The 19,757-nt window shown below is 46.3% G+C and overlaps 2 long non-coding RNA genes across 8 annotated transcripts; both read right to left on the bottom strand.

The window, feature by feature from the left end:
- Positions 1 to 1,659: 1,659 nt before the first annotated feature.
- Positions 1,660 to 9,656, bottom strand: LOC148662590 (uncharacterized). Of its 6 annotated transcripts, XR_015936860.1 has the most exons (5): positions 9,285 to 9,656; positions 8,127 to 9,179; positions 7,854 to 7,977; positions 7,523 to 7,576; positions 1,660 to 4,026 (listed from the first exon to the last, which is right to left on the bottom strand). It is a non-coding gene; the product is annotated as an uncharacterized LOC148662590 (long non-coding RNA). The 6 variants fall into 6 exon arrangements; XR_015936857.1 differs by having other exon boundaries at positions 7,523 to 7,619; positions 8,127 to 9,656; XR_015936861.1 differs by having other exon boundaries at positions 1,660 to 4,023; positions 7,523 to 7,619; positions 8,127 to 9,656.
- A 3,124-nt stretch (positions 9,657 to 12,780) lies between these two features.
- Positions 12,781 to 15,716, bottom strand: LOC148662589 (uncharacterized). 2 transcript variants are annotated; one of them, XR_015936871.1, is made up of 4 exons: positions 15,533 to 15,716; positions 15,155 to 15,402; positions 14,327 to 14,391; positions 12,781 to 13,194 (listed from the first exon to the last, which is right to left on the bottom strand). It is a non-coding gene; the product is annotated as an uncharacterized LOC148662589 (long non-coding RNA). The 2 variants fall into 2 exon arrangements; XR_015936870.1 differs by having other exon boundaries at positions 15,155 to 15,716.
- Positions 15,717 to 19,757: the final 4,041 nt, after the last annotated feature.

The following is a 19,757-nucleotide window of genomic DNA, read 5'->3' as shown; positions in this document are numbered from 1 at the left end:
TGCAAACCCACCTAAGCTCTTAGCCAGGACTTGAACCCACAACCTCCTGGTCATGAGCTCAGCACCATCTCCACTCCTCCACTGGCTCCTGGCCTGAAGGAGAGCGCATTCAGTCTGTCTTTTATCCCTTAGTTTTCGAACCCTGAGCTGGGAAGACCAAGAGCCCACAGGAGCCCCAGACTCACAGAGACACTGTGGCACAGTGGAAGAGCTCTGGGCTTCTAACAGAGGCTGTGGGATCAAACCCTTTGGAAAACAAGCAGTTTTTTTCATTTAATTTTCTGCATATTTTAACATTTATGCTTTTACTCATCCTGGAAAACTTATCACACAGTTTTTCTAGTTAAATTAGATTTATTTTTATTGATTTCAGAAACAACTGAGCCCCAACACAGAGTAAGAGCGCAGCAGGTTCAGGCAAGACCGTGACGCTTGTCTGAACTTCATCCCCAACGAGGCCAAGGAGAACAACCTGCTGCCTATAATTACCTGCCTAATTGGTGGAAGACGATTGGTGGGGAGACAGTTAAAAGGCAGGAGGGGAGGCCTTCAGTCTGGTGCTGCCTGGGGACAGAGGTCAGTTGTGCTGAGTAGAGCAGGAGGGAAGAGCTGCAGAGCTGAGCTGTGTCAGGGGGAGGAGGTCTGACTGCTGAGCCTGGGAGCTGTGAGTCTGGCTGTCTTCACAGAGACCTGCTTTGAAGACAACTGCAAGTCTACCTAGAGCTCAGAGAAGAACTGCGGTTTGTCTTCTGGTTTCTGGACTGCTTTATCCCAAACTGTGAATAAAGAGCACCGTTTCCTTACGTTGTGGCTGTGAAAGTGTTTGTTCTGAGAGCTGTCGACCTGTGTCTCAGCTGGAGGATTGGGGCTGTCAACCGGACACTGGGACAGGAGAAGTCTTGCGTCTTCTCTGAGCTGAAAAACAACTGGGTTTATCTTCAGGTCAGCCTGGGCCGCTGCTGGCCTGGTAAGGAAAAGTTGATCCACAGGAGGGGAGACTCTGTGAGGTGCCACAGGGTCACCAGCAAACTTCCACTCCAGATCAATGAAGAAGAGGAGAAATGTGTAGTAGAGTACTTGCACAACATCCACAACAAGGTCTTATTTGAAAGATGTCCCAAGCTAAGCAAACCAGTCCTGCTGAGCTCTGTTAAAGCGAGAGAGATGAAACTCTTGCCCTGACTGTAGGAGAGCAGGGGGCTGTGCTGTGAAGGAGACAGACAGAGCTGCGAACTGGTCTTTCTTCTCCAGCAGCTCCTTCCTCCACTCGCTGCTCTGGCTGCAGCAACACTGGGAGACTCCACTTCCTGCTTTTTAAACCTCCACTGACCAATCATGTTTCTCCAGCTGGTCAGCTGACCAAGAGCTACACTGCACTCTGGGTAAGGCAGCTGTGAGCTGGAGTGTAAGAAAGAAGCAAAATACTAACAGCAGTTGGGGAGAGTGAGTTAGGAATGAAAGTTAGAGCCTAGGAAAAAAAATCAGGTGCTTAGGTAGAACAGCTTCTAGTTTTATTAAAAATAACCCAGCTTGTTGATAAATATAAATATTCCTTTCTCGGACCCTCTTGCAGCTTTGCTGCACTTAAAGCATTTCCTTCCCACTGACAAACCCACAACAAACGAGAGCAGTAGTTGCGTGTCAGTTGCGTCTCAGAATACATGAACTTGTACCTCCAGGCTCCCGTCCTCTGCAGGAATTCAGACTGGCTGCAGGTTTGGGTTGATAGCACCCGCCCCTTATCAACCCAGGGGAGGCAGCCAGTTGGCCACCATCAGCCTCATGGCCTGCTGGGAAATGTAGTTCATGAAGTCCTGCAGCAGGATAGGCCCAGTGGGAGAGTAACAGAGGGTGGAGACTGTACCCCTCCCTTGGCCCATCTTACACACACTAACACTGTCCCACCTGTATTGCTCAGTGTAAGACAAGTCTAGTCTGGAGGAGATGACTGCACCAGGGAACTAAGAGCAAGGTGGGGTATTATATTGCAAAGAAAGCAGACTGGTTGTCTCTGTGGAGTAGTAACCCACTCTCTCCCTCTTGAACAGTTAAGAGCTCCTGCTCAACCTTGATCACTCATGCCCAGAGGCTACATTTCCACCAGGAGACATTCCTTCTACGGGCAAACCGACACCCCACAGAGCTCTGTCCTGGGGCACAACTCCAGCCGAGAGTCACACACGTCTACAATCACCTTGTCACAGCTCTGAGCAGTTAAATTAGGGAGCATTACAACCTTAGAAACACATCTAGGGTCCCCCCCCTCCACCATCTCAACACCAAAGAACCCCTAAGAGATTGGACTTCCCCATTGAAACAAGTTAACCTCATGATGACCACGGAACAGAACTAGGGCCCTGGGGGTATATGTTCACATCCCCAGTGGGAAGGGAAACCCCAAGCAAAAAAAAAACAAAACCAGAGGGGCTAGAACTGGAAAAGAAAGGGAGTTGTGCCTAAAGACGACAACCCTTCCAGAAGTCTTCCCCCTCCTACAAGAACCAAACCCCACACTCGCATGAGCATGTTTTTCCCCTCCTCTCTCTAAAACACACCACGCACTTGACTTCAATCTCCATATCCCACCTCGCAGGGGTGGCCCTGCACAGTCTCATTCTCCCCCCACCTTTGAACACCTCAACTGCACTTGCTTTATTTATTAACAGTAAGGGAGAGAGGGGAACTCCAGCTGTAGCCTCACATTGAGTAAAGGAGGAACCAGCTCCACACCAAAGCAGGGCCACACACAGAAAGAGGTGAAATTGCAGTAGGCCTGTTTGGCCATAGGGCAGAGTTTAGTAGAGAGGTCTGCCCCATAGACCAACACAACAGGTCAGATCAGCAAGTGCACAACTACATGTTACACGACAGTAGATGTGACAGTTGAGGACACAGGGCTACATATTACAACAGAATCCAGCTGCTATTTCACACTAAAGTACACAGCTGAGAGTATTACACCATTATTACTGATCACAGTACATTACAGATGGTTAACTATTAAACTTATGTACAATTGACACTATAGGACAGAACTCTGATTGCACTACAGTACAGTACCCTGGGCTGTATTACAACAGCATAACAGTAGATGTTCACATCACAGTACACAAATCTGTATACTATGGTAAAGGTAATGGTTTTAAACAAAAACTGAGTATTACACTGGCACAGGCCTGTATTACAACAATATTGGTAACAGCATACAGTGCAGTATAGTACACAGGGTTGAGTATTACAAGCAAGTACTGATATTTCCAGATTGTCCACAAACCATCCGTGATACTAAAATACAATAAAGTGCCAGTTCAGTACAATACACAGGTCTAAATATTACAACACAATAGAGATAAGTTAGAGGACAGTACACAGAGTTGAGTATTACACTCAAGTAAAGGTGACATTTTTGGACAGAAATGCATGTGTTACACTGAAATACAGTACAGAGGGTGATTGTTACAACAGCGTACAAGGGACAGTTCAGAACAGCAGTCCATCAATTACAACACAGTATGGTACACAGTTTGTAGTATTACAACATGATCCTGGTAACAGTTCAGAACACAGGGCACAGGTCTGAGTAATACAACACAAGCCAGGTGACAGTTCACAACAGTACCCAAGTCTGAATATTACAATAAAGTACAGGTGTAAAAGTAGGACAAGGCTGAGTCTTACACTGAAATACAGTACAGAGGACTGAGGATTACAACATTGTACAAGTGACAGTTTAGTACAATGCTACATATAGTACAACACAGTACAGTACAGAGGGCTGAGTATTACAACACTCCAGCTGACAGTTCACATAGCAGCACAGTATACAGGTCTGAGTATTACACCCTAGAGTACAGGGGACAGTTTCAGAAGTCTGAGTGTGACACTGAAATACAGTACAGAGGGTGACTATTACAACAGTGTACAAGTGACAGTTCAGTACAGCAGACCATGTATTACACCAGCTAAAGGAGGGAGCTACATCAGCATGTGTAGGCCATGAAGGATCAAGTAAAGGTTTCTTCACTGCTGAAAAGAGAAGAAAGGAAATATTTCAGCTGTGGAGTGACAGTTCAGTATTATAGAGTATAGGTGACAGTTTGGTACACTGGTCAGGTTATTACATTGTAGTACAATACACATGGGTGGATAGTACAGCACAATACAGGTGATAATTGACATCACAGTACAGTACACAGGTCAGGGTATTACAATAGATTACAAGTGACAGGTTGGAACACTGCTGTTTTATTACACTGTTGTACAATAGACAGGGCTGGGTATTACAACACAATACAAGTGACAGTTCACAGTACTGTACACGACAGAGGTCTGAGTATTACAATCAAGTACAGCTTCAAGTTCTGGTCAGAAGTCTATTTCAGTGTAACACTCAATATGAAGAGGGACTGTTACAACATTGTACAAGTGACAATTCAGTCCAGCAGACCATGTATTATAATAGCACAGTACACAGGTGTGTCATTGAGTTTTGAAACTCAGTCAAGGTAAGAGTGTAGCACACAGATTCGAGTATTAAAGCACACTATAGATGAAGGCTTAAGTATTAAAGCTCAGTACTGGTGAGAGTTCAGTACACGTCTGAGAACTGCAAAATAGTACCAGTCAGACATGCGAGTTCACAGATCTGAGTATTACAACACAGTACAAGTTAGTTTGTCACACAGGGCTGAGTATTCTAATATTACAGTCCTGCGCACAGATTTGAGTATTAAAATACACTGTTTATGAAGGTTTAGCATGCATGTCACCGAGTATTAAAACTCACTTACAAGTTAGGGATCAGGACACTGGGTTTACTATTATAGTACAGCAAAGGTGAGTAAAGCACACAGGGGTGTCATTGATTAAAACTCAGAGGTAAGAAAATAGCACACAGATTTGAGTATTGAAGTACACTACAGAAGGGTCAGCATACCCATCTCTGAATATTAAAGCTCAGTACAAGCTCACCTCCCTGGTTTAAAGTATTTCAGTACAGTCCAGGTGAGACCTGATGACACAGATTGAAGTATTAAAGCACAGTCAATGTAAAAGTTACATTTACAGGTTTAAGTATTACCACACATTACAGCTCTGGGGAGATGAGAGTTCAGAACATAGGTCCCAGTATTAAAAACACAGAAAAAAAAGTACCCATTCTGTTGAGTACACTCCAGCTGAGAGATGAGCACACAGGTTTCAGTAATGAAGCACAGGGTAAAGTTTTAGTCCAGAGCTAACCCCACAGATCTGAGAAATAAAAAATTTAAAATGTGAGAGTAAAGCACACAGGTGCATCATCAAGTATTAAAACTCAATCAAGGTAAGAGCGTAGCACAGATTCAAGTATTAAAGTACACTACAAATGAAAGTTCAGCATACATCCATGTGACTGAATATTAAAGCTCTATTACAAGTTAGGGATCTGCACACTGGTTTAAGTATTTTAGTATAGTCTGGATGAGAGCTGAGCACAGAGTTTGAGTATTAAAGCCCACTTACCAGCTAGAGTTCAGCACACTGGTTACACTGGTTTAAGTATGATAGTACAGTCCACATGAGGGGTCAGTACACACTTTTGAGCATGAAAGCACAGTAAAGGTGAGAGCTCAGCACTCGTGTGTCAAGGCGAGAATTAAATTAAGTACAAGTTTAAATGGTGAGAGTAAAGGACACAGGTGTGTCATTGAGTATTGAAACTCAGTCAAGGTAAGAGTGTAGCACACAGATTCAAGTATTAAAGTACACTATAGATGAAGGTTTAGCATGCATGTCACTGAATATTACAGATGCATACAAGCGAGTTCAGCACACTGGTTTAAGTATTAAAGCTCAGTACTGGTGAGAGTTCAGTACACACATCCGAGCACTGCAAAATAGTACCAGTCAGACATGCGAGTTCACAGATCTGAGTATTACAACACAGTACAGGTTACAGTTCATCACAGGGCTGAGTATTCTAATAGTACAGCTGACAGTCCAGCACACAGATTTGAGTATTAAAATACACTGCTTGTGAAGGTTTAGCATGCATGTCACTGCGTATTAAAACTCACTTACAAGTTAGGGATCAGCACACTGGGTTTACTATTACAGTACAGCAAAGGTGAGTAAAGCACACGGGTGTGTCATTGATTAAAACACAGTAGAGGTAAGAGTATAGCACAGATGAGTATTGAAGTACACTACAGAAGGGTCAGCATACACATCTCTGAATATTAAAGCTCAGTACAAGCTCACCTCCCTGGTTTAAGTATTTCAGTACAGCCCAGGTGAGACCTGACGACACAGACTGAAGTATTGAAGCACAGTAAGAGTTAAGTTTACAGGTTTAAGTATTACCACACATTACAGCTCAGTGGAGCTGAGAGTTCAGAGCACAGGTTTCAGTATTAAAAACACAACAGGTACTTTTTTCCTATGTTGAGTACACTCCAGGTAAGAGATGAGCACACGGGTTTCAGTATTGAATCACAGGAAAAAGCACTGCTTTAAGTTTTTTTATTCCAGAGCTGACCACACAGATCCAAGAACTTAAAAATTTCAAACAAGTGAGAGTAAAGCTCACAGGTGTGTCATCGAGTATTAAAACTCGATCAAGGTAAGAGTGTAGCACACAGATGTGAGATTTAAAGAACACTGCAGGTTCAAGTCCAGCAAACTGGTGTGTCACTGAATATTAAAGCTCACTTACAAGTTAGGGATCAGCACAGTGGTTTAAGTATTTTAGTGCAGTCCAGGTGAGAGCTGAGCACACAGGTTTGAGGATTAAAGCACACTTACAAGTCAGAGTTCAACACACTGGTTACACTGGTGTAAGTATGATAGTCCAGTCCACATGAGGGGTCAGTACACACTTGAGTTTAAAAGCACAGTAAAGGTGAGAGTTCAGCACTCGTGTGTCAGTAAGAGAATTAAATTCAGTACAAGTTCAGCACACTGATTTAAGTATTACAGTACAGTCCACAAGATGGCTCAGCACACAGGTCTGTCATGGAGAATTAAAGCTCAGGACAGGAGAGAGGTTCATATGCAAGTGTGAGGATTACTAGTATTAAGGCTCAGTGGAGATGGAAGCATACTACACAGGTTTGGGTGTTAAAGTATTATATAGGAAACACTTCAGCACACTTGTATATATATACACATTTATCATTGAGTAACAAAGCTTAGTACAGGTGAAAGTTCAACACATAGATGCGTCAGTGTATTAAGGTACAATCCTCTTGAGAATTGAGTACACCATTGTAAACACTCCACTCCCTACAGTACAGCCACTGATAACCATGATCAGAACAGTCTATCTGAGCAAAGTATCTCACTCTGGGGTACATGACTGTGTCCCCCTCTGGAATCGAACCTGCAATCCACAGTCAAGAAGCCCTGTTTAATACTGCAGAAGTGTAGCGTTTTACAGAGCACAAGCAGCTGGACTGAGAGAAAGACACACAGCTCAAGAGACAGGCAGAGAGACGTCACAGAGACTGACAAGGAGGAAGAAAGACGGGAAAGAGCTCCTCACCTCCATCCCAACTCCCAGCCATACCCGTCTTCCCACTGGTAGTCTCTGGACAACCTGGAAAATAGAGACGGGAGAGGGTTTTAATTTTCTGGACATCCTAGAAAATGAGGGAAAAGATTAAAGGAGTGAGCATCCAATCTCTATCCCAACCACACCCGTCTTCCAACTGGCCGCCTCTGGTCAGCCTGGAAAATTATACAGCAGAGAGAGCTCAGCATCAGTCCCAACACCACACCTGCCTCTCGACTGTCTGCTTGTAAACATCCTGGAAAATTAGGGAAAAAAAACAAGGAGGCAGCAGCTAATCTCTATCCCAACTCCTCATACATACCCATCTTCCCACTGGCAGCCTCAGGACATTCTGGAAAACTACAGAAATGAACACAGGACAGAGCGTCAACCTCCATCCCAACGCTTCATCCACACTGGTGTTCCCACTGACTTTTCTGGACATCCTGGAAAATGAGGGAAAAGAAACACAGGAGACAGCATCCAACCCCCAATCCATCATCCCATCAATACTGGTCTTCCCACTGTCTTCCTCAGAAAATCCTGGAAAGTTAGAGAACAAGAGTACAGGAGAGGGTTCAATCTTCATACATACCCATCTTCCCACTGGCCAGCCTGGAAATTTAAGGAAAATACAGTCCGATGTCAATCCCAACACCTCTTTCATACCCATCTTCCCACTGGCAGCCTATGAACTCTGGAAAATTAGGGAAAAGAGACAGGAGTGAGCATCCAAGCTCCATTCCACCTCCTCATCCATACTGGTCTTCCCACTGTCAGCCTCTGGACATTCTGGAAAACTACAGAAATGAACACAGGACAGAGCGTCAACCTCCATCCACACTGGTCTTCCCACTGGCTGCCCCTGCACTGGAGTCCATCTTGACCTCTGACCCCTGACATTTTGGTGTTTGAGCTCAGAGAGCAGGAGACGCTGCTGGAGACAGGAGAGACCATCAATCCCCATTCCATCTTCCCATCCACACCCGTCTCCCCCGTGTCAGCCTCTGGACATCCTGGAAAATTAGGGAAAAAGACAGGAGAGAGCATCAACCTCCATTCCAACTCCTCCTCCATACCCGTCTTCCCACTGTCAATTTTATGGACATCCCAGAAAATCAGAGAAAAGATTATAGGAGAGAACATCCAACCTCTATCCCAGCCATACTTGTCTCTCCACTGTCTGCCCCTGGACATCCTGGAAAATTAGGGAAAAGGAAACAGGAGAGGGTTCAAATCTTCATACATTCAATCTTCAGCTGCTGGACTTATTGGAAAAGGGGAACGAGAGAGGAGAGAGCATCCCACCTCCATCCCAGGACACGCTGCTGTAGGCTGCACAGCTGTGACAGCTGGTCCGTGTGTCTGAGGGCAGCAGTCTGGCTCTGCAGTCTCTCTGTGCCTCGTCATCTGGATTCAGCCCAGCGCTCACCTCTCACTCAAGATTGTGTTAATTCAACAATAATACTTCACCAGGCTCTAATATCAATGCTAGTAACTTTATAACAGTTCTCCTCTCTCACTAGTAGGGCTGTGTGTTCATGCCCTGAGTGTGACACAGGAGTGACAGGACTAACCTAACCTTGTGCTCAGGCTGGAGGTTGGTGTTGGACTCAGGTACAAGTGTCAACAGCACACTGAACAGGATCTTGTGGGCGAGAGACAGCAGGAGGTCAGGACACAGCCCTGAGGGAGAGTCCACTGGCTCTCCGCCTGGAGCTCGTCTCTAAGGAGCAGCCTGAATCAGGGTCACCTGCAGCTCTTCATCATCATGGTCATCCTCACAGGCTCCAGCAGGCAGGAGATCGGGACACCCTGGATGTCTCCCCGAGATGACTCCTACTCTTTCCCGTGGGAGTCTGTGGATCCCAAATTGGTCCGATCAGCCCCGATCATGTAAGACCAGCGTCACCTGCGAGGGACAGCCAGTGAAGGAGAGACTCACCTGCTCTGCACTCACCTGCCTGGTGCCTCGTGTCCTTCAGTGCTGATGGGGTACCCTGTCCCCTCCTGTGCTGACCAGTCGAGAACACCCTCTTGACTTCTAACTGCAGGTCTGGGGGTGCCCTCTCCTGTGTGGTACAGAGTCTGACCTGGCTCCTGTTGGGAATAAACATGACTGTGCTTCTCCTCCCAGAGTCAAGGTCCAGGAGGAGTTTCTTCCTGTTGGCTTCTCCCAGATCTTCCAAACTCCTCAGGCCTGAGCCGGGCTGGGAGGAGGGAACCTTCCCTGAGATCCTGGAGTCCGACGTCCAGACGACACGACCAGAGAGATGGAGCCGATGGGGGAGGATGTGGGCGTCAGGGCTCCTGGTGTCCGACTGGGAAAGAGCTTGGATGTCGGGGGTCTATTCCCTCTTGACTTTTCCTCCTTCAGGATCCCACAGAGATTTCGGTTGAGCATGTTCACCGTCACACAGGAATGTTCCTTGGCTTCAACTGTCTGGTACCCCACTCCTCTCACCATTCCAGTGAACACAGAGAGATCCACTGGTTTAGTGACCAACCATTCCAGTGAATACGCAGCACAGAGACCCACTGGTTTAGTGACTCACCATTCCAGTGAATGCCCAGCACAGTAACTATGTAGTACAATTATTCACGAAAAACTGATGTTTTTTGTACAGCCATTGCTGAACACCCAGTGTAGTGAAGACCCAATAATTATTCATAGTAGAGTGACTGGTTTAGTGTCCAACCATCACAGTGAACGTTCTGTACAGTGAATATTTAATAAAATAATACACAAAGACACCAACGAGTGTAGTGACTTACCATTTCAGTGAATATCTTGTAAACCATTACTGTGAATTTCCAATACAGACAATTATCTATGACAGTGAATCTCCAGTACAGAGACTCAGTCACAGAGAATAATCATTACATTGCTTATGTTACAGTGAATACGAGTGAATATTCAGGACAAAGACGGTTGTGACTAACCACTACAATTACTATCCAGTAAACTGAATATCCAACAAAATATTCAGGGAAGACTGCCTGGATTAGTGACTAACCATTAGAGAGAAATCCAGTACAGTGAAGATGCAAGAGAGTTTAGTGACCTACCATTCCAGTGAACCCCCAGCATAGTAAACAGGCCAATAAACTAATTATACAGGAAGCAGACTGAGGAGATGGTCTGGTTTAGTGGTTAACGCATACAGAGAATATCCCAGAAAGGGTGTCCTCGTTAATTCTCCGTCAGGTTTTCAGTTGTTTTGGTACAAAACTGTCCTTCATTAAGCAACACCTGCAGACTTCCGCTGAACTGTTCCAAATGTCCGTCTGTTTTCCAGGGAATCACGTGGCCTTGCAAGGAGAACTGGAGACAAACAATGATAAACTATTGACATTCATTCTTGGTCAGATATCAAGTTTAACATCAACTCAAAATGGCTGGCGATACTCAGGTCTACAACCACACTAAACCTGACAGTGAAGTAGCTGTCTCTGCTCTGCACCACACATCTCTGGACTGTACAGATACAGGTCAGGTGTGACTCTACTGTGCATCTCTAGACTGTATAAATATAGGACTGTCAATTTTATGGACACCCTAAAAAAAAAAATCAGGGAAAAGATTATAGGAGAGAACATCCAACCTCTATCCCAGCCATACTTGTCTCTCCACAGTCTGCCCCTGGACATCCTGGAAAATCAGGGAAAAGGAAACAGGAGAGGGTTCAATCTTTATACGTACGTCTTCCCAGTACGAGAGACCGGAGAGAGCATCCCACCTCCATCCCAGGACACGCTGCTGTAGGCTGCACAGCTGTGACAGCTGGTCCGCGTGTCCGAGGGCAGCAGTCTGGCTCTGCAGTCTCTCTGTGCCTCGTCATCTGTGTTCAGCCCAGCACTCACCTGTCACTCAAGATTGTGTTAATTCAACAACAATACTTCACCAGGCTCTAATATCAATGCAAGTAACTTTATAACAGTTCTCTTCTCTCACCAGTAGGGTTGTGTGTTCATGCCCTGAGTGTGACACAGGAGTGACAGGACTAACCTGACCTTGTGCTCGTGCTGGAGGTTGGTGTTGGACTCGGGTACGAGAGTGTAGGGTCAACAGCACACTGACCAGGATCTTGTGGGCGAGAGACAGCAGGAGGTCAGGACACAGCCCTGAGGGTCACCCCCCTGGAGCCCCGATAGGAGGAATCCACTGGCTCTCCACCTGGAGCTTGTTTCTAAGGAGCAGCCTGAATCGGGGTCACCTGCAGCTCTTCATCATCATCGTCATCCTCACAAGCTCCAGCAGGCAGGAGATCGGGACACCCTTGATGTCTCCCCGAGACGACAGCTACTCGGTCCCCTCGGAGTCTGTGGATCCCAGATCGGTCAGATCAGCACCGATCATGTAAGGACAGCGTCGCCTGTGAGGGACAGCCAGTGAAGGAGAGCTTCTCAACTCCATCCCAACTCCCAGCCATATCCGTCTTCCCACTGGCCGCCTCTGGTCAGCCTGGAAAATGAAGGAAAACACAGTCCAATGTCAATACCAACACATCCTGGAAAACTAGGAAAGCACTGAACGAGGAAGCACCTAACTCCCAATTTATCTTCCCATCCATACCTGGCTCTTCACTGGCAGCCTCTGGACATCTTGGGAAAACATGGGACAAGAGAGTATCCCACTTCCATTCCAACTCCCCAGTACCAGTCTTCCTATAGTTCATCTCTGGACATCCTGGACAATTAAAGAAAATAATACAGTCCAACCTATGTCCGATCTCTCCATCCATACTTGTTGTGAACTGACGTGCTTACTGACCTCAGACCTGGACAGCTCCTGGGCTCGGTAATCCGCTCTGTAGAGTGTAGAGGAGAAGGGCAGCTCTCTGCAGATCACAGTGGCCCTGAAAGCAAGGAAACGGCCCCTGTGTGCTCTGGATGTGGACAGAAGGGACATTGAAAGTCCCCCAGTTTTTGTCCCGTCTCCACAGTGAAAGGTACTCCAATACGTCCCACACCTGACACACCCAGGTGACAGTGACGACTGTGGGAGGATCTGACAGCACACAGCCACTGGGAAGACCTGCACTGCGGTCATGGAGATCAGGAGGAAGACCCTGAAGCAGACAGGGTCAGAACCGAGGGACACAGCATCACCTGCGAGGGAAATCCAGTGAAGGAGAGACTCGCCTGTTCTGCACTTACCTGCCTGGCTGCCTGATCCCATTGCCTAACACGGGGGCAGCTCCTACATTCCCAGTCCCTCCCCACCTGTCCCACAGCCTCCCTGTGCTCCACCGAGCCCCGACTGCTCCGGTCCAGAGCTGCTGTTCTGGTAACCCGTCCTGGAAAGACACAGGCGTGTGGTCCACAGGCTCTCTTATCCCTTTCTCACCTCGTTCAGGGGTTCTGACACCCCTGGGCTCCCCTTCATTGTTGTGGCACCACTGGGCTCCTCCTCATTCTGACACCTCTAGGGTCCCTCCTGGTCAGCCCGAGTCTTCGGGGGGTCCAGGCGCTGGGGCTCCTCCCAGAGTCGAGGGTCCAGGAGGAGTTTCTTCCTGTTGGCTTCTCCCAGATCTCCCAGACTCCTCAGGCCTGAGCCGGGCTGGGAGGAGGGAACCTTCCCCGAGATCCTGGAGTCCGACGTCCAGACAACACGACCGGAGAGATGGAGCCGATGGGGGAGGATGTGGGCGTCGGGGCGCCTGGTGTCCGACTGGGAGAGAGCTCCGATGTCAGGGTGTCTGTCCTCCCTCTTGACTTGACATTTTCCTCTTCAGGGTTCCACAAATAATTCAGTACCCCCACTCTCTCAGCCAGCTGGTATTCCCAATTCCTACTGCTCTCTCCCAGCAGATACCCCAACACCTCCTGCTCTCATCAAGACAATCATTAGCTTAGTAATGAACAATTACAATAAACATCTAGTACACTGAATATCCAGTAAAAAAAGACCATCAGGACAGAGATTGACTAGCAATTACAGCAGACTTGTACAATACCCATTCAAGACAAAACACTGGCTTAGTGTTGAACAATTATGGTGAATACCCAGTAGAGTCAAGTCAGTAATGATTCAGGAAAAACTGACTAGTTGAGCAATTAAACATTACTGTTAATAAGCAGTACAGAGGTTATCCATTACAGTGAATCTCCGTTAAACACTACTGTGAATTTCCAGTAACTTTTCAGGAAAGAGACTGCAGAAGTGACAAACCATAATAGTAAATGAACAAGTAATAGGTTTATTCCATGCTGGAAAAAAAAGAACTTTCTTCTTTTTTTCAGCATGGAATAAACCTATTACTTGTTCATTTGCTGCCTACGCATGCCGACGCAGCTACCCACCTGAACATAATAGTGAATACCCAGCACAGTGAATATGTAGTAAAGCAATTAAATAAACTGGTCTGTAAGGGAGTACAATTCCACTGAATAAACCGCAAACGCATCACAAAATAACTCATCAAGGAAAAAAACTGTTTACCAACTAAATAGCACAGTTAATATCCAAGAGAAGGGCTCCATGTTGTTTCTTTGCCTGGTTTGTACAGAATATTGAGGCAGGTGCACCAGCAGGAGTTTCTGACTTCACCTGCTCTCTGAGCTCCCCACTGCTGTCCTGTGAATCGCACACAGAGCTGCATCAGGGAGGAGTGAGAAGTACCTGCATGGGGACAACGCTGAGCTCTTATTCCCAGTGCCTCACGGCACCACAGCCCCCACAGTCCCCCAGTGCCTCACGGCACCACAGCCCCCACAGTCCCCCAGTGCCTCACGGCACCACAGCCCCCGACAGCCCCCCAGTGTCTCACACAGGTGATTTAAACAGCTCACCTCACTGTCCCTCCTCTCTAATTACATTCCCTCTTCTGGGTTCGGCAGTCTTTTCAGGAGCCCACCTATTAACTTAAAACACAGGGATTTATCTGTACAGTGAATAACCGACAGCACACAGAATACACCAAGCAGTGGTGATTACAGTAAACACCCACTACAGTCATTATCAATACCCAGTACAGTGAATATTACAGTGAACACCCAGTACAGTGATTATTAATACCTAGTACAGTGAATATTACAGCAAACACCCAGTACAGTGAATACCCAGTACAATGACCTGCCCATCAAAGTGAATACCCAGTGCAGCTATTATTACAGTGAATCGCTCAGTATAGTGACCATCAGTGAATATGGAGTTCAGTTATTATATTGAATACACAGTGCAGCAATTATTACAGTGAACACCCAGTATAGTGACTGTCATAGTGAATATGGAGTTGAGTGATTATACTGAATACCCAGAACAGCAATTGTCCCTCAATGAAAACAGTTCAGTAATTAGTATATTGAATACCCAGTACAGTTATTATTATACTGAACACCCAGTATGGTGATTATTCCAGTGAACACACAGTACAGTCACTGTCTCTCATAATGAAAACAGTAAGTGATTATTATATTCAATACCCAGTGCAGAGATTATACTGAATACCCAGTACAGCGATTGTCCCTCAATGAAAACAGTTCAGTAATTAGTATATTGAATACCCAGTACAGTGATTATTATACTGAAAACTCAGTATGGTGATTATTCCAGTGAACACAGTACAGTCATTGTCCCTCATAATGAAAACAGAGGGAAATGATTATTATACTGAATACCCAGTACAGTGTCTGTCCATCACACAGAATAAGCAGCACATTGAACAGCCAGTAATCTCCTATTACAGGGAACACTGGGTCAGTCTGAGCTCTGCTGCCCCCTGCACAAGACATGTCCTGAGGTCAGAGTAGACGGTGGTCTCACCCTCCCTGGGGACACCCTCCACTCTGGGGTCCTGCAGCTCCCTGCAGCCCCGCGGTGCAGGATCCGGTACAGGCCAGCTCCTCGAACCCGGCTCTTCCTCCTGCTGTGAAGACGGTGGCCTTGAGGTTCTCAATGGAGACTCTGGCTCAACTCACACCAGGAAGCTGAGAAACAGCCCCCCCACTCCCAGCATTCGACAGGGTCCAGGGTTCGAGTCCTGATCCAAGACTCACCTCCCACAGCGAATCCCAGAGTCCAGGCCAGGACTGGGAGCAGACCAGTCAGGGGTGAGATCCACTTCAGACCTCTGCCGGCTCTCTTCCTGAAGAGCTTCCCGAGAACCTGCTGGAAGACCCTTCTGAGACACCCGTCCCCAAACGTGAACACATGAGCCCACAGACACAGCCCCACCCAGACCCCCCCCACAGTCCTCACCAACCCCCCGCCTGCATGTGCACCCCCATCCATCACTAGAACCCCAACCTGCCCTGGTCGCTTCACATTCACCATCTCACACCGACGTCCCGCAAAATAACCAACATTCGTGCAAAACTCCACCTGACGTACAGAAAACACTGGTTCTGACTGAAGCAACCTTATTAGCAAATACACTAATGGATTTTAAATGATCAAATTCCCCCCTGAAGTAAGAAGAAACAGCACACATCTACAGTCTGGGTGTTGATTTAGAAGATCAGCCTGTAAAACAATCCTGACGGGACTCAGCTTTCAGGGAAAAGCTGTGGAGTGAAAATGACTCAAGACAGAGAAACAGAACTGAGAACAGTCCCTCTGTCTCAGCTACACTCTCTCTGACTCTCGCTCATGTTCATGTGTATCAGCAAAATCTGTTGTTTTGAGAGGGTGTCATGTAGCTGCCTCTGCATAAATGTATTTATTTTGTTTAACAATGAAAGGATTTACAAATACCACAAGATAAAATCTATTGCTTTCATCTTTCAGTTGTTTTTTATATAATGAACTATTTACATTAGGCATCCCAGATAACACAAACACGGTCTTTCAAAGAAATAATGTCCGAGACCTGTTTCATTGATTACTTTTAGAGCAGCTGTGTGCATCTTTTGCCATTTAATGCCATAAACAAATATAATTTTCTATTATAAACTCATGGGATATTTGTGTGGGTCACTATTATATCCAGGGTTGTAAATGGGCATTCGACAACAACAAAAAAATACTTTCTTTGTAGCATTTAATGAGCGTTGAACAGTAGTGTTAAAGCATTGGTTTATCACATAAAAACTAAAAAACGGACCAAAAAAATGGATTTTGTGTATAAAACTCACCCAAGCTGAAATACCAAAATCTGCACATCCCTATTAAGACTTCAACACAATATCAAGAAGTACAGACGCACACTGTTGGGTCTTTAACTTGATAGAGCCCATAAACATATCAGACTACACGTGTGTAATTTGCTTACGACGCGACACGTCTCAGTTCCCCAAACGTTTTGTAATCGTTTCTCAGAATAACACGCATGCCTCTAAACACGAACATTAAGCTTGTTTTCAAAGCAATCAAACTATATTACTTAATAAACGAATTACGACAAAGCCACTTCAGCCAGAAACGGGCAAATAAGATACATTTTTACCCGCAAAAGCAAAACACAGCACCACGGACTATATATCCCAAAACGCAAGACAGCCTAAGCTTTCCAGAACTGTGTTTTGTAATCAGATACATCAACATGAAGCAAACGAACCTCTTTTTCATATCCATATTTACCTCGCGTTTCAGTTTAAAATACGCCAAAGCATATCGCTAATTCATCAGCTTTCCAGCAAAATGCAACCGCAAAAGCAAATGTTCGCTAAATCGCATAAAAACTCTTTCCCTTGCCTTGAAAAACACACGTTTTTTCTTGCGGTAAAAGGTAAAACACCTGTTTGCTCCAACACACATTACAGCCAAAATGACGATTAAACCCCTCCCAGCAGTTCAAATAGCCCGGCTGTGGCAACAGCTCCTCTAATAGGTGGAAATCTCTGTCACTCAGAGACTTCGGACCAATCAGAGATTGATCTCCACAGCGCGCCCGCCCGCTTTGTTTATCCAACCTGTTTCTCATTAAGAACTCGGCTCAGGCCACGGTCATCTGCACAAGCGCAATGCGTGTAGGCTCCAGGACAGAGATATTGAGGCAACACCAAAAACATTAACACACAACAGCAGCAGCAGCAACAACGAGTTAAATAACACACATCTTTAAAAAAGAGAGCATCAGTCTGATCTAGAGTTCAGAACTTGAGTCACTTGGGAGAAAACACAGAAAAGTGCAAGTAAACAAAAAAAGGTAAAATCGCTTCTTTTAAATAGTAAAAAATTAAATAAGTCTGTAGGACCAGCAGTAGTGAGATACAACATCAAAATAATACATCAATTAGATGTGGAGTCACACTCTCCAGGTGTGACAGTGCTGTCAGACTCCCAGTGCGCAGCAGTCTGTAGGTCCACCTATTCTGATCTGTGGCTTCAATGTCATCCACCATCAACTATACAAAAACATTCGACTTCAAATACCGTAGCATTCATATTAAGGTTCAATATATATGGAAATGTAGTTTAAGATTTTCTTTATGAGTGGTTCTCTGTTTAAACATGAAGGTCTGGTCTCCGTACGGTGAAAATGCATTCAGAGTTGTTTGATGAATATATATATATATATTATCACACTTAAATGTAGTTGTAGTATTTAGATCCAAGGAAATACTATTTGAGAATATGTTTCTCTCGCGTATGTTTGGAAGGGAACGACCGATCAGCCTTACTGGGCAACTTGACTTTCTGACCAGCTGCTGAAAAGTGGGATCCCAAAGTTTTAAGGAGAATAAAAATGTTTTTGTATAGGCTCAGGTCCTCCAACGTGTGTAGGAAGATGCTCCGGATGTCCTATCAGTCGGTGGTGGCGGTGGTGTGCTGGGGGCTCTGGGATTGGAGGCAGGGGATGCCAACAGGGCTGAACGGGCTCATCAGGAGAGCCAGCTCTGTCACTGGGTCCGGCCTGGACCCCCCTGGAGGTGGTGGCGGACAGGAGAACGGTGTCTCCCCACCCCCCCACCCCCCCCATGACACACTCGGGAGAAGAGGACGGGCCGATCCACCCGACAGGGGGCGCCACAGGAGGTCATTCGTACCTCCTGCCATCAGACTGTACCACTCCTCCACTGTGTGTCTGGGCAGGGGCAGCACTGACACTGACCTGGTTTTGGGCTAAACAGTAAACTCTCTGCTTCCATCGGGTTTTTCCTCCGTTTACAACTTGTTGTGCGCTGTTCTGGTTTGTTCTTTGTATATTCTGGACTGTGAGCGACTCTTCATAATGCACTTCTCACTGACTGTACTGACTGTATTGTATAAGATAAGATCACTTTCTTGGCCCTATACAATTTCTTCCAGGAGACACACAGACGGGGAGAGAGAGAAGCTGGGGGTCAGAGCGCAGGGTCGGCCATTGTACAGTGCCACCTGGAGCAGCTGGGGTTCAGGGCCTCGCTCAGGGGGGGGCCCCAACAGAGTAGGATTCCTCTGCCGGCCGCGGGATTCGAACCAGCAAACCCTTCCAGCCCCAGGCGCAGATCCTGAGCCACAGCACCACCACACCACCCCCCCAGCTGTATGTATTGTATTGTTGTATCATTGCGTTACACTGTCGCTGTGTTGACTGTGGTGCTGTTGCACTGAAATTTCCCCCTCAGGGGATCAATAAAGTATCGATCTTTTCTCCTAGCTCTGTCCTCCTTTGTTTAAAGTCATGGGCTGGATGTTTGCTCAGTCTTGAATTGTACCAAACCGTTTTTTTTTAACTCCTTGACACCATTTATGGGCCAGTGGAAGTGTCGGTTTGCATATTGATTTGACTCGGGACCTCGCTCACAAAGCCGAGAACAATGAGCAGTTGTTTGACACCAGGGTAACACCCCTACTCTTCCCGAGAAACACCCTGGGTTTTATAATAATAATAATAATAATTGCTTACACTTATATAGCGCTTTTCTGGACACTCCACTCAAAGCGCTTTACAGGTCATGGGGAATCCCACTACCACCACCAATGTGCAGCCCCCACCTGGATGATGCGACGGCAGCCATAGTGCGCCAGAACGCTCCCCACACACCAGCTCTCAGTGGGGAGGAGAGCAGAGTGATGAAGATCCGATGTCGGATTTGAATGCTTATCTCCAGTTATTTGAATGGACTGCCCTGGTCACAGGCAGGCCGGCGCAGAGAGCCGTTTCCATACTGAAAGAGGGGGGGTTAATTTGAGGTACGTGGGCTTTAAGTTCATTCACTGGTTCTAAATGGGGCCTTTCTGAGCGCCAGCTCTCTGCTCTCTTCTGTGAACAGCCCCTGAAGGTCGCGACAGGTCTCGCGGACGTGGGCTGTGTTAAAGGGGCCTGGATGACGCCCAGAAATGGTCTCATTGATCATT

The sequence above is a fragment of the Lepisosteus platostomus genome, chromosome 5 (genome assembly GCF_059453375.1).
Source record: "Lepisosteus platostomus isolate fLepPlt1 chromosome 5, fLepPlt1.hap1, whole genome shotgun sequence".
Lineage (NCBI taxonomy): Eukaryota > Metazoa > Chordata > Actinopteri > Semionotiformes > Lepisosteidae > Lepisosteus > Lepisosteus platostomus.
The sequence above is the reverse complement of the archived record's forward strand: the minus strand, read 5'-3'. Positions and strand labels throughout refer to the sequence as shown.